The following is a 26,332-nucleotide window of genomic DNA, read 5'->3' as shown; positions in this document are numbered from 1 at the left end:
GCTCTAGAATTAACTTCAAAATTCTATAGAAAGGATATCATTTTATATAATTCTCTACATTTCTCCATAAAGCCTTAGTACTTTTTAAAAGATGTGATAAAATGTCTTAACAGGGCAAAGATTACAAAGAATGTAATAGAACTGCATTTTTTGTTCAAATATTAGGCATTATCTTTGTGACTTTGTCTTAAGTTATTTTCCTTAATTTTGCCTAGTACTACAGTCCTCTGGAGTATTTTCTTTTCATTGCAGTCATACCTGCAGGTGAAGGAAAGGAGCTGATTAGCTACAGGGTTCCATGCTGCTGAATTCAGCTAACAAACCTACCACCCAGGTGGTTTTTCAGCAGTTATTTCTGCTTCGTTAGCCCAGCTTGAACTTTATTAGGCAAGTTTCTTCCTTTCTTGCAGCAGCAGATATTTGTATTGATAAGACTCAGTAACTTGCTGATTGACGTAAGAAAATAAAACGTGCTGACACAAACACCAGTGCCACATTTTCATACTGTTAAACTAATAATAAAAATCAGAGGGGGGAAAAAGTAAAAAACCAGATTATACCAAGCAGAATTTTAATTAGCAGATTGCATGAAAAAAAATTAAGGAGCTAGAAGTTAAACACATAAATAACAGAAATTGGAATAAATGAGAGTGCAATGGTTCTACAGACAATATTTAATATTTTGTCTCAATTGCACTATAAAATTCAGAAATCCGTCATTGGAATTAATTTTGTTTATATTGGCTATTAAAAATCCCCACAGTTTTGGAATATGGGTAATTTTTATTCCTTATGAGCAGATATTCCAACACAAGAATTCCCGAATAATGAGAGGGAATAAAAAAGAGAGAAAAAGAAAATATGAACTTGAGTATTTGAGTAAACTTTATTTTTTTTTAAATTACATTCTGAAACCATCTGAGTTTTGTGGGTAAGTGTGACACAGTTGTTTCCTGAGAGACAAACTAATGCACCTACATTTTTTAAAATGTTCTAATAATGCTATCTTCTGCCTTGACAAGTGGAAGACCTGAATTTATCAGCTTAACATTGCAAATAGTGACGGGCCAGAGGCTGATGATACAATCTTTTGGCCAAGTGGCTGGAACTTTTTTAAACCTTTAACTTCAAACAAGATAACTCCTAAAGGCCTGTTTTGGCAGAAGCAAAAGGGGGAAAGTAACAGGCATCCTTCACATTTCCCCACCCCCAATCAGTGCTGAAATCAAGAGCATCCTAATATGTCCCAGGCTTAACCAGCCTACTAGAACACAAGGTCCATAGCCATTCCATGGCCTAACCCAGGACAACAACCCATGCAGTTTACTGCCTAAGGAAACAGCTGAGTCTCCCACAAAAAACTAGTTTCCCTACAAATCCCTTGATACACTGAAAGTGATTTGGTATTTAATGTACAGGAAAGGGAAACATTACCCTGAATCCAAACTTCTGTGAGGGCAGAAGAACTAGCCACCATTCTCCATAACTTCCCAAATTTGTAATTCTGTAAATCAAAAAAAAACTTATAACCAAAAAACCTGCAATTATTCAGTAAATAGATTGTGACTGCACAACACAAAACCTGCCTAGTTGTGTCAAATCTAGATGTACCAATGCAGTCTAATTGCTTAACAATGACATCCCATGCTAATTCAGAGCTCAGTACAAAACATTATGAGCATAGAGCAATAGGAAGTTCATATCTCCTGAAGGAAAGGGAAGAGTGGGGGGATTTTTGTAGGGATGAAGGGTAAAGAAGGAAGAGGCTTTTACTTGGTGCCATCTTTTATGGGCATCCTCTGCCATCCTTCTGGGTCAGTTTCATTGCTTGTTAGACATGTTAGGATTGACTAATAGCAGTCCTCCTCACAAGAGAGGATTACCATTGACTAGTAGGCACCATGGAATGTGCCAGGAATGTGGCGCACCCTCCTTAACCTCACCCTATAACCCACCAGTGGATGCAGTAGACAATGCCCCTTACCCCAGATGGACTCAACACCTAGGAGAGACTGAATCTTATATTGCTGCAATAATAATCCATGACTGATGATTTTAAGAGCAGTATTGACTCTCACAAGAGGAAAGATCTTTGTAATGTGGAACTTGATTATATAAAACGAGGAAAGGACAAGAATGAGAGAAAAGCTGTCATTATTGAAGGTACAGAGGTTCCCTTCAGATCTCCACAGCCTAGGCATGTGTGCGGTGTTCTTAAGCAGGTAAACATAATTCAAAAGAGTCCTGTTAGGATGGCTATGCCACAGGTGATAGTCAGATAGTAATAGAGGGTGTTAGAATCTTCTCAAAATATAACATTGATTAAGAAATGCACAGTTTAGGGGTTTGGAGATGGACAAGATGACCAGTTAGATCTTTCCCTATTGAACTTCTAATATTATTGCATAAGAACCTTTCACTTCTAGGTTACACCTCTAAAATCAGTCTATTTCAGTGGTGACGAAATCATAGTAGTCAGTAAGGGTAATATAAATTTTGATGGTCTCAGTTCTCAGTGTAAAAGCATGACCACAAATGGCACTAATTGCCCTTGCTGTTGATTTGTCTTTTCCTGTAAAAAATGGAAAGGCCATAGAAACTGAACTACTTTTCGCACTGTGAGAGGTCAGAACTAAGTAATGCCTTTTAGGAGGGCTACCCTGCTATAATCCAGATAAGGATCCTAAATCTGAGTGGGTTGTTTTTTTCTGAATGAGTTCTGTTTATATGGAAAATATAATCTGGGTTTACTGTTAGGGATATGTAATTCTCTAAATTTTAACATTTTTAATGTGAATAATTATTTTATTTAAGGCCACCTGTAGTTATAAAGGTTAACTTGAAATCCATTATTACAAATCACATACTGCTTTTACACAGTCTGCACCTCTGCTTGCTGCAAAATGCAATCCATTTTGAAAATCCACCATTGAAAATGAAGACTTAAACAGTGAAAATAAGCCATGGAAAATACAGCAAAATTGAAATTATACCCAGGGGACCTCCTAGATCATCACAATTATTCCAGGGGAATAGCTTGCCCCTAAGTAGTGAATATCAACAGAGAAAGTATTTCAGAATGGTAAATCAGCTTCCAGGATAGAATTCTCTCCTATCTATAAGAGGTAGACCATATTATATATTTAGAAAGTTGACCCTCCCTTTGTTTTTCTGATATTATAAAGTGCTTTCATTCATTGCTTGAGAGAGACCAAGAAATCTTCTATGGCATTTGGCATTAACTGGGGAGTCCATGAAAGCCTGTATGATATCAGAAAGACCAAGCTAGGTTTAGAAATTAGAGAACGCAAGATTCGCTTGCGTGTTCTATTTTATAATTAAAATTAAACAAAAGCTTCCCTACTGCAGTGACTAATTGGAGATCCTAACATTTTTTTAAATGTGCCCAAATGTTCAGCCATGTGCTCAGTCTCATAGGCTGAATGTTAAAGGTGCTGCCACCTTTTATACCCCCAAACTGGCTATTGAAGGCGTTACCTGGGGAATACAGAATATTGCACGGTCAGAAAAAGAAGTTCCAGTAAAATAAATGTATCTTCATCCCAGGTCTTTGTGCTGTTCACAGCTGTTGTTTTAATCAAATAGCTCTCAGATGAATCCATGCAGGGGCACCAGTTGATTTGTATGTTCCTGTAGAAGGCCCAAGAGGATCAGAACTTCATTAAAAACCCTATCGACCACAATACAGCACACTGAGGAGCACCTTTAAAAGTGCCTTTTAGTAACAAGGTCCTGTAGAACTACGGCAAATGAGTGTTCTACCTAAAATGGCAAACTAGAAGTGGCAGTCAGTGGTGTACTGTATGTTAGCCTTGGGGGTGGGGGGGGGTAATTTTTTTTTTTTTTGTAGGTGAGATCTTTTTATACTCAGAAAGGATGGGCAAGTAGATATAGAAGCTGAGATGGTAAACTTGTATGATTTTTCAAGATTGCTATAGGGCTAAATGGGGGAATGAAAACAAATGGAAAGAAAAACCTCTGCAAAATCTAAGCTATCTCCAAATCTCTAGATTTCCCAGTGTGGCTCATTATCTTTCTAACTGTCTTCAGGATGTAAGGGCTTTGGAGCAGGCATGGTCTTCCTTTTTGTATGTTGTAGAATGGCAACTACATTGTCAACACTACACAAATAGTAATATATTCAGGGTCTGAATCTGCATCCACTCACCAAGCTTGCATTGATTTCAATAGTGCAGAATCAGACCCATAATGTATATGATGTTTTGAGATCCTTCAACATGTAAATGATTATTTATAATATGTAATAATGTATCTATTGCTTTGTGTGCATCCTTTTTTCTAATGTAACATATTAAGGGAAAATATTGGTATAACAGTTAAGCTCCATTTCATGGTTTATGCTTTATGGGATCAGAAATAATAGAAAAATGCCATTTCCTAGCTTTTCTGTGGGAAAGAGATGCAGTGGGCTAGGATTTTTATATTTTGAGTATTTTATTATGCATACTAGATACCACTAGTTCTGTAAGGGAGTGATTTTGATCAAGTACAGTAGATTGCCTCATCGACTGTATTGTTTTGTTAGCAATATATACATTATGGAACTTATACCATAATGCACAGGCACCTCTATTAAGTTTACAATTCTGTAATGTGCACATAACAACAAGGGGCCTTATCTAAAAATCCCTTGGAACATCATTAACGTCTTCCTTCATTCCAGCTGTACTAGCTGAGTCTTGCCTGTATTAGTTGAGTTTGTATTGAAAAAAGTTAATCAGATTTTGCTTTCTTTTACAGGAAACATAAGAATATCTTTATAACAACTTGAGCATCAATGAAAGCACACAAATTAGATCTGTTCTGGGAACAAACTTTTTCCAAATAGATGCAAGTTTTCCACTGAGAAAAACAACACATTTTGGTCTACGTTTCTATTAGCATTTCACTCATAACAACATGAGGTTCTCCAGGGTGAAAAGAAAAGTACATAGTTGCCATTATGGGAATAAAAATCCTGCCGGTAAAAATCATAATTCAGAAGCAGAAGCATTAGTACTTTGATGTAAGGTATGATAGGTGGGCAGTGATGTTTCTGTCATTATAAGCCACATGAGAAAGCAAAAGAACCCAATCTGCCTACTCTAATAGCTGGTGTTGATATTGGATGTAATGTGTTGCTATTTGATGGATATCACATTCACATAACCTGTTATCGGTTGGTTGTAATTATGATGTATTGTCTTCATGACTTGCCACTTTGCAACCTAATTTATTATGATAGTTAAAGTAACATGCTCTGTTTATAATTGGATGGCCACTATTGATATGGGTAATGGATCTCTCTTCTGAAATACAAACAGTAACTAGATGCACAGCATGCAGATAAGTTAAGTATCCACACTACCTGGGAATCAGCAGGTATTCCTCATGACTTAGCGTCCAGATGTATTTTTCTGGTAGCTCAGCACATCTCTAATTGCAATTATATTTCATGTCCATCTTGTCAGAGTTCTTAGAAAAGAGGACTCTAGATATAAATCTTTAAATATAAATGTAAGCAGGTGGGTGACTAGGGTATTACTGCAGACTTAGTGATATTACTGGCATAGATTTTCATTCAGAATTCCCATTTATATCAATGGGAGCTCTATGTTTATCTCTAGGGCAATACATATCACATAGAATAAAATCAAACCTTCTTTAAACTGGAACCCGCGAGTCACCATTTTCAAAGTGATAAGCCTTGATATGATGTAAGTTTTGTTCAGTGTAATCAATAGCATTAATACATCAGAAGATTGCAGGTTTTCACACTATACATTGATTTGTTTTCTCTATGTGAACATATATGTGTGCAGTTGGTGTGGTATTGATTTTATTTTCCTGTTGTTTAGTCACTGTGTTCAAGGTTGACAAGGGCAATTATACCCCACCAACGTTTTAGTCACCATACTTGTCCAAGGCATTGATTTCCAATAGAACACTTATTGGATTTATGGGCATACCACCTTTTCATTGCCATGTTCAATTCTTCAAAAATAAGCAAGAGAAAAAAATTTACATCCTCGCAATGTCTCTAAATATTAATAAAGAGTTTGTAAAAAATATTGCCTGAGGCATGTGTTTGCTGATCAGCATATACTTCTTAAACAGTTTGATTTCTTTCAGTTAATCCAGTCATGGATCTTGAAGAGCAAACCATCAAATCTTTTAAGACTTAGCCCTTCTCTTCCCCCTCCCCCTACCTTACTGTTTCACAAGTTTCTGAAGAGACTGCAGAAAAGAGGAGCAAAGAATATTGGATCTAAAACCACATAGTGGTTTAACCTATGGTGATAATCTTCAGTTTCAGGTGAATCAGATCTGATACATGGTTTGACATGAATATCTGCAAACTAACTTAAAGTTTTCATCAAATTGTAGATGGCTTTAGTGAAGGCTCACTGTTGGCAATCTTTATGCAACCCACCGTGTAATTCACCTTCATTTTTTTTGCTGTTCTCAAAATATAGGAAGAGAAACTGTAATTTTCATAGATAAACCTACTGCGCCTATATGTTATAGGATACCTTAATGATCAACTGCCATTTAGTGGTAATCACTCAGTGCTATAAGGTATGGTGATTGAAAAACACAATACATCAATTACAATGAACCCATTTGAACCAAGCACTCAGAGTTTGCAGTGGGCTTTCAAGTTTTTTAAATGAATTCAGTGGAATGACACTTTCTTTTTAGTTTCCTTAGAATAAAAAAGATAAAAGCCCATCAGGTGGGGAAAGGTCCTTGTTTGTTTTCTGACAGATTTTGCACTTTAGAACAGAAATTGGGAATCTAATTAGCCATTTGTATGTGTAAGTGCCTGATTGGCACATTAGAGAGAAAAGGTGGGTGAAGAAATATCTTTTATTGGACCTTATGTTGTTGAGAAACAAGCTTTTGAGCTTACAAAGAGCCCTTCTTCAGAATATCAGATATACATGACTGGCACATGTATATCTGGTATTTACATGCATAATTAAGGTGCATGCAAGTATTTGCATACTTCTGATTTTGCAAATCTATGCCTCTTTGATTAAGAAGACAGAGACAATGGAGAAGAAAAAGATACTAATAGTTACTTTATAATTTGGAAAGTTTCATAACGGGTTTGTTCTTGGCAGGTTTTGCAGGCATCTTTTTATGTAATTCTGCAATTGTATAATTGCACCTTAAGGCTTCATGAGCAATTGTAATTGAGACTCTGATCTTTCAAAATTATATTGGCAATATCTGTGTGAAGTAAATATAAAGTTAGAGGTAAGTTCTGGCTCCCATATCTGCACTAACTCCTGACAAAGAATCAACTGACAGACCAAGAGTATTGGCAGAGTTCTTCCAACCAGATTGTTTTCCCTCAAAACTGACAGAAATGATTTTCTGTAGGGCCAGAAAGACACAAGCTGGGGAATGACATAGAACTCAGGGGGGTGTTTGCATGTGTCAGGAAACGAGATAGTGAGTGATCAGCTTAGTGGTTGGAGCAGGAGTCTGAATGCCAGGGTCAAGGCAAGATCAGAACCAAAGTCAGAGTCTGAATGCCAGAGCCAACGGTAGAGGCGGAGCTAGGCATCCGGAGCCAAAGGTCGGAACCAGATTACCTGTAGTGGGGGAAGGCTAGAGCAAGGCTGGAACAAGGGCCAGGAGCATGTCAGGGTCCAGGCTGGAGAAGGGCAGAAGGCAAGCACAGGGAGATAGCTCAGTGCACATGCCTGCAGATTCTCTATCAGTAAGCTTGTCTCGCTATCTTTGTTTTTTGGGTCTCAACTCATCATACTGCCTCATCATACAAGGCTCTGACCACCACTTTCTTCATTCCCCCTTTTTTTTTTAAATCTCCTTTCACTCAGTCTAGTACCTTTAGAGAAACATGGCAAGGATTTTTTTTTTTTTTTTTTTGCACTATTCCATTTTCCTTATATTCTCACTAGTTCCTGTAGGGAAAAATCTTTGATTCCAAGCTGACTCAATTTTCATAAAGAAACGTTGTTTCTGTAGAATATTGCTCACAATGCTACAGAGCATGAGCCATGGTTTCTTTGGTTTTGCACACATTACATAGCACACATCTTTGTCATGACTGTGAAATACAATAGTATTTTTGATTTTTGAGCATATATCACAAAACCTTCATCTTTTTGTTTCCTTAGTCCATAGTTCTTGCCATTCCTTGGCAAGCTCCTTGTGACCACATTTTTAAATTCTTGTCTACTTAAGGGTATCTTAATATCTACCTGCTCATTTTTTTAGAGCTTGTTTTGCGGCTTTGTCAGCTATCTCATTTCCATATATTCCAATATGTGCCAGAATACATACTATTGTTACACATATAGCTTCTTGCGTTATTTCCATTATTTCACTTATTATGTTATTTCTGCTTTCCCAAGTCTCTGTTCTGATTGTCATCATGCCTGACAAAGAATCAGATAAAATTATAGAGGCAGAAGTCGCACGTCCAGCTGTAATTTGATTTTTCTGTAACTAACAATTTTTAGCTCTCTCAATTTTTCTTTTTTACATCTCTCCTTTACCTATTTTTTAGATCCTGATAATATGAGGAAGTCTCCAGAAATCCATATAATTTTGTCTATTAAGGACCCAGCAGTCCTCAAAAATCTGTTGTGTACTTCATTTCCATGATTCCCTTTTACCTTTGCCCAAAAGTTTAGATCAAATAGTTTGATCCTTAGATTTATTGATGCTTCTCCAGTGGTTATTTGCAGCATACAGACTGATGTTATCATTGGGCCACATGCCAATCGCAGAGCTTTGACCAGGAGCCATTCCAAGTTTCTAAGAATTGTTTTTGAGGCGGAACCAAAAGCTTGGCATCTGTACTCAAAACTGGTCTTATCAATGTTCTATACATCATCATCATCAATACCTTCTTAGCTGTAACCTCATAGACTCATAGACTTTAAGGTCAGAAGGGACCAGTATGATCATCTAGTCTGACCTCCCGCATGATGCAGACCACAAAAGCTGACCCACCCCCTTTCCCTTGACTCAGCTGTTGAAGTCCAAAATCCTGTGATTTAAGGACTTCAAATTGCAGAGAATCCTCCAGATAGCGACCCCCGCCCCATGCTGCGGAGGAAGGCAAAAAACCTCCAGGGCCTCTGCTAATCTACCCTGGAGGAAAATTCCTTCCCGACCCCAAATATGGCAATCAGTAGAACCCCGAGCATGCAGGCAAGATTCTCCAGCCAGACCCTCATTGACCATTGATACTATTTACCAGTGATGGCACGCTGTTGATTAATTGACTAAAATCACGTTATCCCATCAAACCATTCCCTCCATAAACTTATCTAGCTTAATCTTAACCTCTTTTGTTTCCAACTACACTGCCGTAAGTTCATCCTACATTTACATTTTTGTACAATATTATCCGAGTGACCTTTCCAAGTTAATTTATTATCAAACAGTACTCCTAGAGTCAGTAAGATACTGTTGCTGCTGGGCTTAAGAGAAGGCCTGCTAGCTTCCTCAGCCACTCAGGCGGAGTGATCCATAAGGCAGCATAACTGATGCAGCCCAGCTGTGCTTATTAGGCCACCAGGCAGGCACAGCTGCAGGGCCTTATTCCAGACAGCATGTTTCTGCACAAATGCACCCTGGCCTATCAATGAAAATTATACACCCGTCCTCACGTGGGAGTTAGGATCAGTGCTGGAGAGAGCTCAGAATGTAGGCTCACAGAACACTCTTTTGAGGCATTCATGTGCATTCATGATAGAACTGTTTGTTATTTGATGGGCCAGATTTGAACTGAAAAATTGAGTGTTTAAAATAATATTTTGATACACCAAGAAGCTGTCCTCCAGTTAAGCCAGTGTTCCTTCCAAAACTTCAAATAACTTGATTATGCAGACAGTTCAAATCCGAATACAGACATTCCTTAATATCGGGCATTCAGAGGTACACCCCTCCCTCAATATAACGCTGTCCTTGGGAGCCAAAAAATCTTACCGCGTTATAGGTGAAACTGCGTTATACTGAATTTGCTTTGATCCACCGGAGTGTGCAGCCCCGCCCCTCCGAAGCACTGCTTTACCGCGTTATATCCGAATTCATGTTATATCAGGTCACGTTATATCGAGGTAGCGGTGTATTTGGTTTTCTTTGTCTCAGAATTACAAATATTTAGCTTGTTCTGCATTCAGAGGCAATCTACAGTAGAAAAATGCACACAAAAGCTCTTTATCATGTCGTTTAATGCAGATACAGTCTGCTCAGTTACACATGAATGTTCAGCATCTAAACTTGGGATCAAGAAAACACTTTTAAATAAGTGTTCTATACAACTACAATATAATGATACCCTGAGCCCCAAACCAATTTAAAATTGTGAATGGTATTTACGTTCCCAAAGTGAACATTGTTGCCACACACACACAATCATCCTTCACTTTTTAAAAAAATATATTTTTCAGATTTACAGTCTTCCTTGAGCAGTTGCATTTTTCACAGTACTGACAGCAGCAGACCTAATTACATTTCATGTAAATAAAGAATACCAACCTCTGTTTAAGCAGTAATCTATAGTAAAAAATGAGGTGTATTGTTTGTTTTATTTTATGTATAGCTTTGCTGATTTGCCACTAAGTTTGTCTGAGAATGTGCTCTTGACTTACATTAATTTAAGCAATACAATGTCGCAGTCTTAACTGAGAAAAAAGGAGTTTTAGTATTCATTACTAAATGTTCTTTTCTCTGTACTAGTGAGAATATAATAAACATTTTAATAGTCAAAAGGTGTTTTGGGGGTTTTTGTGGGACTTGCGGGGGGCTATAAGGTCTCTTTGATTCTTTGTGAGTGCTGAAATATGATGTTCAGAAAGTTGCGTAGTGTGGGTAAATATTTAATTGAAGAAAGATGTTCTGGATTTTGAATTACTAGCACTAATAATTACAGCATGAAGTTTTTACTTCTGACCAGTTTCACTGATGCCAAGTTTGGTCTGAGAAGAAAGAAGCATGGTGCCTTGATTATCATGTACATTTTGAACATGTGCCCATAGATGATATCGCGGGGAGGACTGTTCTGTAATGTTACCTTCTCCTATGACACCAATTATTTTAAGTGTGTATGACGGCTCATTGACACCCTGTAAATGGGAGGCTGCATCTCAGCAGGTTTTACCCTTAGTACTGTGAAGATGAAAATAATATAAAGTGTGTTCAGTGGGAAAGAATTCCATAGACAACCTGCCACAAAAACTTTTTCACTCATTAAAAGCCTAGGTGCAGGGTTTCTAACTAATGACATTTGTAAATACTAAAATATTGTATTTTTCCATACTCTGTTCCAGAAGCATTGTTATTGAAATTTACTTGCTATCAGCAGCTCTAGCGGCTGCTGTTAATAACAAAATGAATTAAAGAGCATGCAAGACTCCATGGAGACCCTATAGGTATATTTCAGTTGCAATTGAGTCAAAAATATGGGCACTTGCCATAGAATAGGCTAGCTCTCTTCTTCTAATATATAGTAACATTATTTTATTTTACTATGACAAGGCTTTAAAATATATATATTTGTGTAAATGCTGGTAGTAAAGGTTCCAGAAGAATGTGTTTTTTGTCAATGGGGAACCTAAGTTAAATGTTAGTAAAGAAAAATGTGAGTTCCAGAACAGCAAGAACCAAAAATTTGTGACTAATCTGATAAAGTGCACATTCAAGCATTCTCTTACATACATTGTCTAAATGAACGGCTTTATTCTTAACAAGGAAAACAATTCACACTTAAAAGTATTGAGTCTTCTTGTGGGATCAAGGTGCCTACACTGTGGGCCCTTGAAATATTCTAGAAAGCAGTGTCTGTTGGGGCTATGCCCCTCATCTTTACATTGTCAGCTTTTCTTAAGAAAGATGAGGAAAAGAGGAGGATGCCCACACAGCACAGGTATCATCTGGACCCACAGAGATGGGAAGGTCGCTTCTCACTATGGCTGGCAGGAGCAGGTCTTCAGGTGTAATTGACTAAAAATCTGGCAATCTGAAAATCTAGCAGGCCTTTAGAGAATTACTCACCAAAGCGACACTATGTCTGGCATAAATAGCATCAAGATCTCGGGATCCATTCTGCCTGATCAAGTGCAATGCCAGGGATTCAATACCGAAGGGTCCTTGGAGCTATCCAGGTCAACAAAATCCAGTGTTGAGGACTTTGCATTGTTGATTCTGAAGAGCTGCTTGCTAAAGTGCTACTGTGCTTAGTGTGACCATCCTGAGGACCCAGATACATTTGAATCGACAGAGTGTGGTGCTGAAGTCCTGGAAACATGAACGCTGTGCTTAGTATGAGTGGGATTGAGGTTGACTTAGACCTTGTCTACATGGGGAAACTCAGGCTTGTCTACACTGCCCATCCTGCCCACGATTACATTAATTCGAACTAGGAACCTTTCAGTTTGCACCCCCAATGCCAACATGGGGGAGTTACAGTGAAGTACTTTGTGTACTGCTATGCATAGCTCCATAATCTGAACTGTAAGGCAGTGTAGACAAGCCCTCAGGAAAGTTTATTTAAATCAGGCTTTTAAATGGTTTAGTTAACCACATTAAATCCCTCTGTGAAGGTGCTTATTCAGAATTATCATGGCCTTAATTCTGCCTTTACTTGGTTGAGCTTAATTCACTTCAGAAATGAACTAAATTAAACCCCTGTGTGGACATACTCATTCAGAATTAAACTGGCCTTAATTTGACTTTGTTTAATTCACTTCCAAAGTGAATGAAACTAAACTGAATTAAGGCCACTTTAATTCTGAATGAGAGTGTCTACACAGGAGTTTAATGCAGTTTAAATAATCCACATTAAATTTACACCTCAAGAGCTTGTCTAAACAAATGATCGGTTTACAACAAGCTGTGGTGTGAATCTTCCCTTACTGGCCTTACTAAACTGGGAGGACTTGGGAGGAGTGGAAAATATGCTGGAGGATAGGGGTAGGATACAGAGGGACCTAGACAAATTAGAGGATTGGGCCAAAAGAAACCTGATGAGGTTCAACAAGGACAAGTGCAGAGTCCTGCACTTAGGATGGAAGAATCCCATTCACTGTTACAGACTAGGGACCGAATGGCTAGGAAGCAGTTCTGCAGAAAAGGAACTACAGGTTACAGTGGATGAGAAGCTGGATATGAGTCAACAGTGTGCCCTTGTTGCCAAGAAGGCTAATGGCATTTTGGGCTGTATAAGTAGGGGCATTGCCAGCAGATCGAGGGGCATGATTGTTCCCCTCTATTCGACATTGGTGAGGCTTCATCTGGAGTACAGTGTCCAGTTTTGGGCTCCCCACTACAAGAAGGATGTGGAAAAATTTGAAAGAGTCCAGCGGAGGGCAACAAAAATGATTAGGGGGCACATGACTTATGAGTATCAGAGGGGTAGCCGTGTTAGTCTGAATCTGTAAAAAGCAACAGAGGGTCCTGTGGCACCTTTGAGACTAACAGAAGTTAGTCTCAAAGGTGCCACAGGACCCTCTGTTGCCTATGACTTATGAGGAGAGGCTAAGGGAACTGAGATTGTTTAGTCTGCAGAAGAGAAGAATGGGGGGGGGGAGATTTGATAGCTGCTTTCAACTACCTGAAAGGGGGTTCCAAAGAGGATGGATCTAGAGTGTTCTCAGTGGTACCAGATGACAGAACAAGGAGTAATGGTCTCAAGTTGCAGTGGGGGAGGTTTAGGTTGGATATTAGGAAAAACTTTTTCACTAGGAGGGTGGTGAAGCACTGGAATGGGTTACCTAGGGAGGTGGTGGAATCTCCTTCTTTAGAGGTTTTTAAGGTCAGGCTTGACAAAACCCTGTCTGGGATGATTTAGTTGGGAATTAGTCCTGCTTTGAGCAGGGGGTTGGACTAGATGACCTCACGAGGTCCCTTCCAACCCTGATACTCTATGATTCTATGACCCTGATGATGCACGTTAGTAGTTCATGTGCTTTGATCTAGTCCTGTTTCTAAAAGGACTAGATCACGGCACATTAACAAACTGTTAATGTGCAGCAGCAGGGTCCACATGGATAGTTTGTTATTCCGAGGCAGGCAGGTGCGGGGTACATTCACACCCTCACCCGCCATGAACTCAATGTTTCTGTAGACAAGCCCTTATTTAATTCAGAATAATTTTCCTGAGTGTCCATTTATAGACAAGCCCTACATATAACATGAAGGATCCCACACCATTGATTCTGGAGTGTCAAGTGTTTGGCATAAGCAGCACCAGAGTCCATTAATTTGGGTTAACCAAGTCCATTGTCAATGATCCTGTTAACTTTAGAGAATTGCTTGCCAAAGTGGTTTTATGCTCATTATGAGCAGCATCTTGATTCCCAGATCACAGAGTCGAATCCCTGGATCCACCAAGGGTTGGACTTTATGCCCATTGACTTTATGCTCAACATTAGTAGCACAGAGGTCCCTCGATTAATTCATATTGACTGAATCTTGGGCTGAGGGCCTGGCATTGTCAATTCTATGTGTTGGATAAGCAGTGCCACTGTCCCTGGCTCCATTCATGCCTGAATCCAATACTCAGGGAACTGCCCTACTATCTCAGGAGAATTACAGATCAAAGTGGTTCTGTGGCTGGGATAAGTGATGCCAGATTCTTCAGATCTTCTAGATCAAGCAAGACCGGTGCCAGGGGTCTGGCTTCATCAGTGTCAAAAAAAAATTATGTCTGGCAAAATCAGCATCATAGTCCTAGAACTATTGCTGGTTGACTGAGTCCAATGGTAAGAATCAAGCATATTTGACTCTGACTTTCCAAAGTGGCCAAGGTGCCCAGATCTGTCCAGGTTGATGCCAGTTCTCTGTTAATGAAATGGTTGCACTGTGTACTCACTAGGGCTGCTTGGGGTAGTTGTTTTGTCATGTATGGGTTGTGCTCTGAGTTCTGTGGTGAGATGGATTCATTTGAGCTACCCTACGAGTAGTCCCTTCTGTGTGTGAAGCTTTTTTTCACATGACTCATGGAGACTCTATTCACACATTTGTCAAACTGTTCTCTTCCATAGCCTTGTGACAATGCATTTGTTATAGCTGTTACTTCAGGTCAGAAAGTAAATGAGATATACAGACCTAATGATTCCATATGCCATATTATATACAGAAAATATGTCACTATCTTTGTCCTTATCCTAATTTCCATCTTTGATGGTCTCTGTCCATCTTTCTTGGCACTAGCCTGTCTGTATTTCTCCATGCCTTATTCATATCCAGGAAGATTTGGCTCCATACTTGGATATCCAGTGTCTTATATTTTCTACGAGGACCAGATTAATCCTTGAGTTCCCCAAAAGCAGGAGGTGGGACTAAGTGGCCTTTTATCACAGCTCAAAGATTACCCAAATGCATCATCTTATGTATCACAATTATTATGACAATGTGTTTTCCATAACATGTTTTCCCATGGGCTTCATCACAGAATTTTGTAAGGAAGCTACTTGAAGTTTTATGTGTGCTTTTAGCTATTTTTCCTTCATTTGAGGCTTGTTTTGGGAGAGTGAGAGTTTGCTGTCATTTCTAATGCATGTTTGACCTGGCATACAGAGTTGATACTGATTTCTGGCAATTCTGCAGTCCCTTTTTTCACCTAGAAATCTTCATTCTACCTTTCTTTTAAAAAAAAAAATTACTGCTTACTAAACTCCCACAGTTGGTAATGTGCAGAGACCACTTGAAGAAACTGAAGGTTGTTTACAAATAACTGGAGTTTTTGAGATGAGCTCTGCACATTCATAGTCGTTGCTTGCCTGCCCAGCTTCTTTGGAGTTGTAGGTTCAGAATTCCTGAAGAAGCAGATTCCAGAAGCTTGTGGTGGAAGCACTTTCATCACACAAGTGAGAACATACAGAGGCTCATTTCAAAGAAATCTAGTTACTGGTAACTAACCTTGATTGTTTGTTGTTTTTAAATGTAATTTTTGTTTACAAGAAATAGGAAAAAATAAACACACATAAATCGTGTGTGTGTTTGTGTATAGGCACACATTCTCTTATGACACTCTAGTGTTGAACAATAGGATTCAGTATTATTAGTGACCCAGAAGAACATGAAGTAGCTCTGTAGGAACTTTCACACCTTGTTTCCACAGCAAAAACAAATAAACTTGATATCAGCAATTTGTTAAATGAACATTAAATCCATTAACCAAAAGATGAAAACAAGCAAGATGAAAGAACACCCAAACATAGAATCCAAATTAAGTTAATGATAGATTCTTAGCATTCTTAACAGTGAACTTTCAGAGAGAGATCATCAGCTGGTATAACTCAATGATTTGTTTATCTGGCCATCAAATAGTAAAACAGTTTGCATTGATTGTGTGATTCTCCAAGCTTTTTTCAGAGCTTTGTCTCCATATTGCCATTCAGTTTTTTGTAGTGTTTAGTGACTTATTTGGAACAAAACATGCACCTCTACCCCGATATAACATGACCCGATATAACACGAATTTGGATATAACACAGTAAAGCAGTGCTCCGGGGGGATGGGGCTGCACACTCTGGTGGATCAAAGCAAGTTCGATATAACGCAGTAAGATTTTTGGCTCCCGAGGACAGCGTTATATTGAGGTAAAGGTGTAAATACTATTTACCGGTATCTATTTTGTGTTTGGTGTGCATAATTTTATTTTTTTCAGAGCTGTGATCCCACGCAGATTTTTCTATCTATTGCCCCAATTAAAGGCATGTGACAAGACATGTGCAGTGTCTCAAGATGTTAGGTTATTCATGACTGGGATTATTATTCACTACTACTTTCTAGGCTTCCATTATCCTGTTTTGTATTTATCATCTATTATAACATTATCTCTTCCTATGATTCAGTTATGAGTTTGCTACAAAACTATAGCTGAGCCATTTTTTCAGAATGTTATGCCATTCAGTATTGGTAGTTAGTGTAATATCCATAGTCTCTGCCTCCATAAACTGAGATCATGACTCCTGAAACCCTTCTAAAGTGTGGAGAACATACTAAGAATGGTCTTTGATTTTGATTATGATTTTACCATTTCTTTTCATATTCTGGTCCATCTACCTCAGGGATAACTCTTTTTTTAAAGGCTTCCTGTAAAAGCTGCTGTTGGTGGTGGTGGTTTTATATTTGGCCTGTTTCCTTTAAAAAGAAAATATTGGGAAATTGTCCTTCACAATGCATTTTTATGGAATGATGTTGAAAATACTTCGGAAAAAAAACACCTTGTGGTGAAAAGATATTGGCACAAATGTGTTACATTTAACTCTTTTATTTTTCATTCCATCGGCATCCTTTTTTTTTATTGTTACAGAGTTCAGTATTTCTGACAGGCTCATAGAAATAATTGAGAGGACTGTGGACTGTATAGACTAATGTTTGGAGAGAAGTGCTAAAAGCAAAAATAATTGCAAAATTCAAATGTATGGCATGAAAATCTTTTTTTTCCTCAATGAGAGTACCAAAATTGAACATGTTTAGAATGTTAAAGAGAGTATGATAAGTATGAAATGGTATTTTCAGAAGCTAGCATTATAGCAGTTGATTCTACACACCATTTTTAATTACCAATTCTCTATTTTTGTGACTGGCTGTACCCCAAAAGTTGCTGAATATTAAATGTAGAAAGTTACATTACAATTAATTTCTGAACAGTTAAAAATGATTGTTCAGGAAAGTGACAATGTGAAAATGGCTTATTGCTCAATAAATCTGCTCTCTATAGGTATTCTACTTACTTATGAAATTAAGCATTGTCTTTTTGTTTGTTTTTGTTGCTTACTATTGTTGACACTATTGGTTTTACAGGGCTATGGGAGAGTGAGTTAGAATGTTTTCTAGTTCACACATCAACAGAATTGTTAAGTTACAACTGAAAAATCATTATTATTGACAATGTTAATGCCAGAAAGAATGCAGCTAGACTTTCAGATCTCAGGGTGAGTTTGGCCAGGACAGTTAGGAAATAACATTTTACTTATGAGATGACAAAATAAAATATGAAAATAAATGAGAGAAAACAAATATGGAATCCCAAAAAGTCATTCTTACAGTTGGTATCGAAGGTATAATAGGCTGGCCAGAAAACAAGAATTCTGTTGTTTTTTTAAATTGAGGTTTGGATATCTGCTTTTGTTCTGATATGAAACCAAAGCCTTTTGAAATTTGAGAGTGAGGAAGAGAGACTATCTCAGAATACTCAATAATCCAGTGGTTAGTGGATATGGGAGAGACAGATTGAAGTCCCTGCTTCAAATCAGGCAGAAAAGAAACTTGAACTACATTTCCCACATCTCAGGCATCTGCCTTAATCTATTGACTCCCTAACTTTTTTTACTAAGGCAACCCACCAACTTCATTTTGTCTTTTGTTTGTTTGCTTGTTTTTTGTTAACAACCTTCCCAGGGTCTAAATTCGGGGTGGGAATGAAGTCATAAGCCAGCATTGTCATCTTTGTCCTCTCCCACTGGTGTGCTGCCGCCTCCTTCTCTAGAACCTCCCCTCGCACCTCAGGGCTTGCCCTCAGCTCCCAACCTGTGACCCATCTACAACCTGCTCATAACCCACCTTTTGGAAAACACTGCCCTAATCACTAAACTATTCTGGGAAATTCCATCCTGGACCTGACAAAAGTTTCGATGAATCTGATGCATTTCCACAAAAAGTTTTGATTTTGATGGCTTAGAATTTCTCGATGGAAAACTTTCATCAAAGAAATTCTCGGTGAAATCAAGTAAAATTACCTTTGCCAATGCTGTAACGTTAGTCTAGCAATATCCATAATAAATATTCACAGCAGATAACCTACGTCTCAATTTACCTTTTAAATAATATCTGAGATCTAAAGACGCACTCATGCATTGCTGTTAAACAGAAGACAACGATGATGACCCAGAACAAGACCAACATTTAGTATTTCTGCCCCTCAATAGAATTGAAAAGTAATACTGTATTTTGTAATTAAGAATCATTATACATATAATATTTATTAGAGTTTTTCCTTGATAAATTCATGCTTGTGATCCATTTGCATTACAGATTTCTGGATTGTTTGTGTCCTGCTGGAGTAAAACCGTTGTATTAAACTCAGAAAACAAAAAGCTCCTGAGTGAAGAAAGAAGAGAAGGTAAGTCAAAACATCCCAGAGTCTCTGGTTGTATTGGGATTCATAAATTGCAGTGAAGACAATTAAATGTCTAACTGATATGATAGTAGCAGTACTGCAAAATCACAAAAGACCAATCTGTACTTTGTCTCTGTACCCTACTTCCTAATCCATTACCAGTAATCTCTGCTACTGGATCAATGATTATGTCCTTACATTTTTATATTAGCAATATTGGGTCAAATCCAGAGTTGGTGTATATCAGCATAGCTCTAACTTCAATGGACCTATGCCTGTTTACACAAGCTGAGGATCTGGCTTATCTCTTTTTTTTTTTTTTCCTTTCTTTTTTCCTCCTTCTATTTCCTATCCTCCACCCCTCCACCATATTTACTGAATTTGAGAAAAAACATCATTAACAAGTAAATTATCATATTTCAATATTGAGTTTAGTTATCATGATCTTTATCTTGTCTTCTGAATATAAGCCACAGTGAGATATTTATGCTATATCATGGTAAATATTTGCTTTTTAATGTACATACTCTTGCTTAATATTTTGGAACTTTTAGCAGTAGCCATGAACTTTAATAAACTCAGTTAAAAGCACCTGAGTTATAAGTATGGTATGTTAAATTTCTACGTTCACTTGGAATTGTTTGCATTAGGCAGCAATCTTATTCCCAGCTAGTCTTGATCATCCTGAGGAGCACTTACGTGGCAACCATAGTGAATTGAATTGTACCTGGTTATTTTTTTCTCTGGTTATAGCTCAGTGAGTTTTCTCAATGGTAGCCAACGTCTAGTAATTTAAAGCTTGTGAACCTTGAAAAAAGGGTTTGTTTAAAACCATATTCTGGGGCTTTTCCACCAAATGGAAATTGTGTTCTACTAGGGAACTACAAAAGATTTTAGAACAGAGGATCTGATAAGCATTCTGCTCATTAATGTTTGTACAGTAGTCTGCCTTAAAGATCTACAGCCTCCTGGAGCAAATCATTCAGAATTCAACTGCACTCTTCAAGTTTAATGTGTTGAGCTCTTTGAGTTTCCCTACCCCCTCCTGATTGATGGTTTGTTTCTTCTTTTAATACAAAATTCAGTAAAATTTCCCACAGTGAAAAGGGTCTTTTAATTATGAAACACCAGCGTGTGGGAATGATTCAATTTACACATCAGAAAAGTTCAGTTACTTGACCATAATTTATTTTGGTTCTGATCATTTGTGGATCACAAATTCTTTTTTAGGGGGGGGCAACCAAAACAAAACTGGAAAATGCTTTAAAAGGTACATCACTCTGTCACCATAATAATAGACATTTTGTTACACACTTACCCATTTCTGTGTTTCTACTCCTGTTGTGAGATTTAATTTAAATGTATAAAGCAGGTCCTGAACAACACAGTTTCCCCCTTGAATCTGACATAGATCCAGTATATGTAAGAAGAGCTAGGGGTGTCTAGCTCATGGAACTGTGAAGATAAGAGAGAGTTGCAAAATAAGATAATTGGGGTTTAAATGTTGCACACAACACCACTGATTGCTTGGGGTTTCTTTAATATCCTTCTCAGGCACTGACTTTTATTTTTCCCCATGGGGGCCTAAGAGAAAAGTGATAACGTAGGCCTTAAAAAATCCCACCCTGAGTAATTAATCAAAACTGAAATAAAGCTCTGGGAGGAATGGATGGGTTGTGTACACATCCTGCATGCAGTGTAAGACTCCTTTATTGTTTTGTATTCAGAATGCAGTAAAGCTGAAGACTTACCCTGGTTAAGATAAAGCAGGTTTTAATGATTTACAATTGTAGATTTCATCTACAGCCTTCCTTAGAAAATCAGTGGAGTAAATGTACCCTTGTATTTAAACAGCAGCGGGAAAACAAAACCAGTAGAAATACCCATAATAAATTTGTATACTCGATAATCGGTGTTTTAAATAGAATTATTTTATGATACCGACCTCTTTTTTTAATTTTCAATCAACCATATACCTTATGCACTTTGAGAAAGTTAATGTGCAACAAGAAACTTATGGAGTTAAACTAGATTTGTATTTTTAGGTAATTGTCACTGCTGTATGCAGGGAATTAGTTACACAACTCTTAGTATTGCTAATAGGAGTTTGTGTATCTAATTTCAGGTACACTGTGCTGAAAAGGTAATCACTTGTGTTGGCTTTCTGCTATAAAAATATAACTCAATATGCAGTGCAAAAGCCATATTCTGGTTTAATGAAGTACATTGTTGATTATATTCCTTCATTTTTTCTAGCATCTCTATTTTTCACCTCAGAAAAACAGCTTTCTGCAGCTACCACTATAGTAAAGAATGTCAACCGTCTCTTGTCTGATAAATATCCACTTTTCAAACTCTTCTCATCAATTGTTTGAAAGATGATCTCTCTTACACTGCATTTAGACTTTAATAGCTAATGTATAAATGTGAACGTTTTAGTGGTCCTGTGAGAGAGACACTGAAATAACTTTTCATAGCATCTGTACTTTATGTTGGTTGGGTATATTGTTACATAACAACACAAGCATTTCCCTTTGTAAGGTTTAGGCATGGGAACAAAAATAGAGCTAACATGTATCTACAACATGTGCCAACATGACATTTTCTCTTCTTACCAGGCTGGTGTAAGCTTGCCACTATACTAGACGGACTTCACAAGTTCCTGTTACCACCATTACAGTTACTACTAATTTACTTGTACCCTGTGCACTAAAATTTTTGTCAGCAACAAGAAATATTATAGGGCATATGATAGCAGCAGTAATAGGGCTCAGTTAATAGAATAACTTAAGGAGTCTTTCCTATATGTAATTTTGATGGTTCTATGTCTTTCATGCAAAAAGCCAAATTAAGGTTAAAATGTACCTGTCAGTTCTATCCAAGAGCTAATTTTACTAATTCCTTGAGATCTCTGTGCATGAGAAAGGAAGCTTGAATATTTTGCTTTCTTAATATGTTCTTCTGTGCAAAGTTTACTTGCATTCAACAGTTAAATCATTTTGTTCTTACTTCACATTGTAAAGTCATCCTGTATTCTGATATAGAAGGTGATTTTTTGACATCTCATGTCCTGATGCAAAAATAACAGCTATCCACCCATCTTTAGTTTTTTATACGACAATTAATTTTAAACTATTCTCTTTTATCTCCAACATGAACACATCTAATTTCACAAACACTCAATTTCAAATGACTCTCAGGATTTTTTTAACTATTATAACACTATGTGCTTTTTTGGAGTTGCAGCAGACCAGTCAGCTGGCAATCCTGAAGATTCTGCTCCCTTTTATTGTTTCTTTAGTATGTCCATCACTTCATTACCAAACAAGACCTGTGGTTTTTCTTCAGCTAGGCCTGTGTTGTTGTAATTCTAAGCAGGTCTCGGTATTTCTGTGTATGTAGGCTGAGGTGGCCACAAAAATCCACAAATTTGGTTTACACATGATAGGGTTTTCCATTGTGTGTGTGTGTGTGTGTGTGTGTGTGTGTGCTCTTTAAACAATTGTAACACCACATTCTGCCAGTCCATTAATTTGTGGGTGTTTTGGACTGTAACTAATATGCTCAAATCCAGAGACCCCTGTGTGAAGATCTCAAAATATGTAATAGCAAATTGAGGTCCATTGTCATTCCTCACTATTTTCAGACACCCAAATCTGGCTAAAATAGCTTCTGGTTTTATGATGATCTATTTTGAAGTGGCCTCCTCTAGTTGAAATACTTGCAGTTAGTTTGAATATCCATCAATGACAACCAAATATTATCTTCTCTGTCGAGTGAAAATTTTACCTAATCATATTGAATACTTCATTTGAGGTGTGTGTACTTAAGTGCTGTTCTTTAGGTAGGGGTGGCATATGCAACCGTGTTGCTCAAGCAGTTACCACAATTTAGGATGAATTTGTGTCACAAATATCTTTGTTCATTGTGCTCTCTTTTTGAGTTTTCCATTTCAATGTGCACTTCATGAATGAAGTATAATTTTTGAGATTTAATGGGATCACAATATGCTTACTTTTAAGAACACTCTCCAACAGAAAAAGCTTATATCTGTAATGTACCTATTGCTTAGCTGTGAATTGATTTTGCCATCCAGAATGTATAGTTTATAGTATCTCGTCGTCTTCTGCAGAAATTTGCAACTGTTCCCATGTGCATCATACCAGAGCACCTGAGTACTTATCAATGTCGAATTCCACATCTGGAGGCTGACTATGATGGGTTTCATCTCAGATAGTGGACAAAGTATCATGTACAAGTAAACAACTTCCTGGAGTGAATTTTATGGTGCAGTCATATTTTTGAAAATTCAGTAAGAGACTTTGAATCCTAGCTGGTGCTTACTGTAGTCTGCTCTTCAGAGCCAAAGGAACTATACAGGCTGCATGTATGGCAGCCTGTGCATCTTTCTTTAAGATTATTTAAGATATGCAAAACTTTTCAAAGCCTTTAAACACATATGCATGTTGCTCCACTGAAGTTCTGGGATCAGATTCTCTCCTCCATTCCACCCTCTTTGCATTGTTCTGGCGGCTCAAAGGAAATTGAATCTGGTCCTGTTTCCTCAGCTGGGAATTCCCTTTGCATGAGGGATTCCCTGACAGTTGTGCAGGTAGCATATCCACTCCTACATCACATTCTCCAATAACCTTGGGACAGAAGACATGTTGGGGTTGCAGGGATGAGTAGGGAACAGATAGGAAGCATGGCTGAAATGTGCTGTGCTCCAGCTGACCTCAGCTAGTGGATGGTTCCTTGGGGACCGTTGCCACCTGGCATAGGCTAGAGCAAACCTCCAGGCTGCAATTCTCTGTGGTGGGACCAAAGGGAGAATTGGGGTGCGATAATAAGCTCCCTGACTTCCCCTCCTTGCTACTGTGCCAAGAGGATCTCAGTCACAGCAGATAATCTCTGAGAGGGTAGGCTTGTTTTGTAGTAAACTGCTTATGCATGCTAACTTAATACCAGGAAAAGAGAGATTCTTTTACCTATAACAATTATAATATTTGTTTATTTTTCTGTGTTAGAGTGAGGCAGCATCTTACCACTGCAGAAATTGATAGTCCATTGCATGCTTTCATGATATTTCCTTCCTTCTATAGTGGACGTCTTTGTCGGGTTGCACAGACATGCAAGTACCATACTGATTTCAATACCCATGTTCATCATATATGCAATTGGCATGCCACTGGCATTTAGTGTGGTAGATCAGTCTTTCCCCACCAGTAGCAGCTGCTGTATAAAATCAAAGCACAATGCCTCCATGCCAAACCAGTCACTGGATTTCTTACTGTATGTTCAATTTCACACAGGCATTTAGACTATCTGTAATAGTTTTTGAATCATTCCTTGCACTTTTCCCTGTGAGGAGTTGTGCTCTCTTGTACACACTGTGCACAGCGCCGTATTATTGCCTAAGCCGATAAGGCCTAGGCCGGCAAATTTGCAGGAGCGGAAGCTCCCCTTTACGCCCCACCCCCCTGCTCCAGCTCACCTCCACCTCCTCTGCAAGCGCGCCGCCGCGTCCTGTTTCTCTCCCCTCCCAGTGCTTGCGCTGCAAAACAGCTGTTTCGTGGGGCAGGGAGGGGGAATGCCGCACGCTGGGGGAAGAGGTGGGGCCGGGGGTGGGGATTTGGGGAAGGGATCCAATAGGGGAAGGGAGGGGGCGGAGTTGGGGCGGGGACTTTTGGGAGGGAGTTGGAATGGGGGCGGGAAAAGGGTGGAGTTGGGGTGAGGCCAGGGCGGCAATTATTTCCCGGCCTAGGGGCGGCAAAATTATTAATCCACCACTGACTGTGCACTATGATGGGTCTCATCTCAGGTAGTGGACAAAGTGTCAAGTACAAGTAAATAACTTCCTGGAATGAATTTTATGGTATAGTCATATTTTTGACATCCTGCTCATGTCATGTCAACCTCATGCAGAATTTCTTGACTCTCCTGTTCACTTAAGGCCTTCAATTTCAATTTTGCCTGTTCCACTGCCTTTTCAGATTTGTATGGCCTTTTCTAAGCTTACCTCGAAATGTCTCCGCAGGTTGTTCACATCTCCTACCCACACTGTAACCCACTGCCAGCCTTTTCTAATCTCCAGATCTCTCAAGGAATCCAAAACTATAAGGCTGCTGGGTCTTGCAATTTTAGGTGTAAAAGAAAATTGTTGTAGGTTTCATTCTTCATGGGCACAGAATAAATTTCAAATTGCTGGAACCCTATTTGTACTTGCATAAGGGTAGGAAGCTCTTGAAAATCTCTAGGACTTCTGCATGAGCTACAGTTGTTAATAAGGCCCCTTTCGTGGCACTGCTCATTGTGTATGCATTTATTGCAGTCATATATAGCAAGGACCTCTGTTTAAAATGCTTCTGTGACTCCTCTATATCACTCCCACTTTATTTCAACAGTAGTTTCAGGATATCTATCCTTCCTGTTTATGTGTGGATTAGACATCTGAAATTGCAGTGGAAATTCTTCCTGCTCTCAAATCTGTCTATTTCTAGTACCATGTGTTGTTTTTCTCATTGATGGAAGAAGGAATTGTATTCAACTACTTAATCATTTTCTTCCCTCTTTACATATATATAACACCACAGAAATCAACCTGTACTCTTAGCTGCAACCTAAGATTCTCTGCTCCATTGAGCAGTTGCAGAACCCTGCATTCCAATATGAATCTTTTGACTGTGCAGCCACTTTCGGCATCCTTATACAAAAATTACAGTTGCTCTACATATTTGTCTATCTGTCATATGTTACAAGTGGCTTTGCAGATGCTTATGGGGAGCTCCCCCTAAGTGTGAGGGGCAGCATGGGGAAATGCTTTCAAGGGAACAGAAGTTGAGCTTTGCAAGATATTACAGATATAGCTTAACTGAAAAAGGTGACTGTGATTGAGAGGCATGTTGGGTATAAATGACTGGGTTTATCACGCTTCAAAAAAAAAAAAGAATCTTTTCATTTCTTTTTTCCGCATACCATACATCATTTGATGCCAAAAAAAGCACTTAACCATTGTTAAGAAAAACAAAATAAATAAATAAATGAAGTCTCATTTTTTTCAGCACAATAACAACCTTCCTACCTAAAAGTAGCCCAAGTGATGCTTTAGACAATGCTGCCTGTATGTTGCAGCACATCTGTTGTAAAATACTGCTCCAGTTATTCTTCAGCTGCCCAAGGATGGTCTCATAATGC

General features: G+C 38.3%; 1 protein-coding gene across 1 annotated transcript in view; it reads left to right on the top strand.

Moving 5' to 3' along the window:
• Positions 1 to 26,332, top strand: part of TENM3 (teneurin transmembrane protein 3) — a 982,465-nt gene that overhangs the window by 237,109 nt on the left and 719,024 nt on the right. Inside the window, exon 2 of the mRNA XM_054029684.1 lies at positions 19,054 to 19,141. The gene's annotated coding sequence lies outside the window, so the exon portion shown is untranslated. The remainder of the gene's footprint in view (positions 1 to 19,053; positions 19,142 to 26,332) is intronic.

Source organism: Malaclemys terrapin, chromosome 5 (assembly GCF_027887155.1).
Source record: "Malaclemys terrapin pileata isolate rMalTer1 chromosome 5, rMalTer1.hap1, whole genome shotgun sequence".
NCBI lineage: Eukaryota > Metazoa > Chordata > Testudines > Emydidae > Malaclemys > Malaclemys terrapin.
This window is presented reverse-complemented; position numbering and strand designations above follow the sequence as displayed.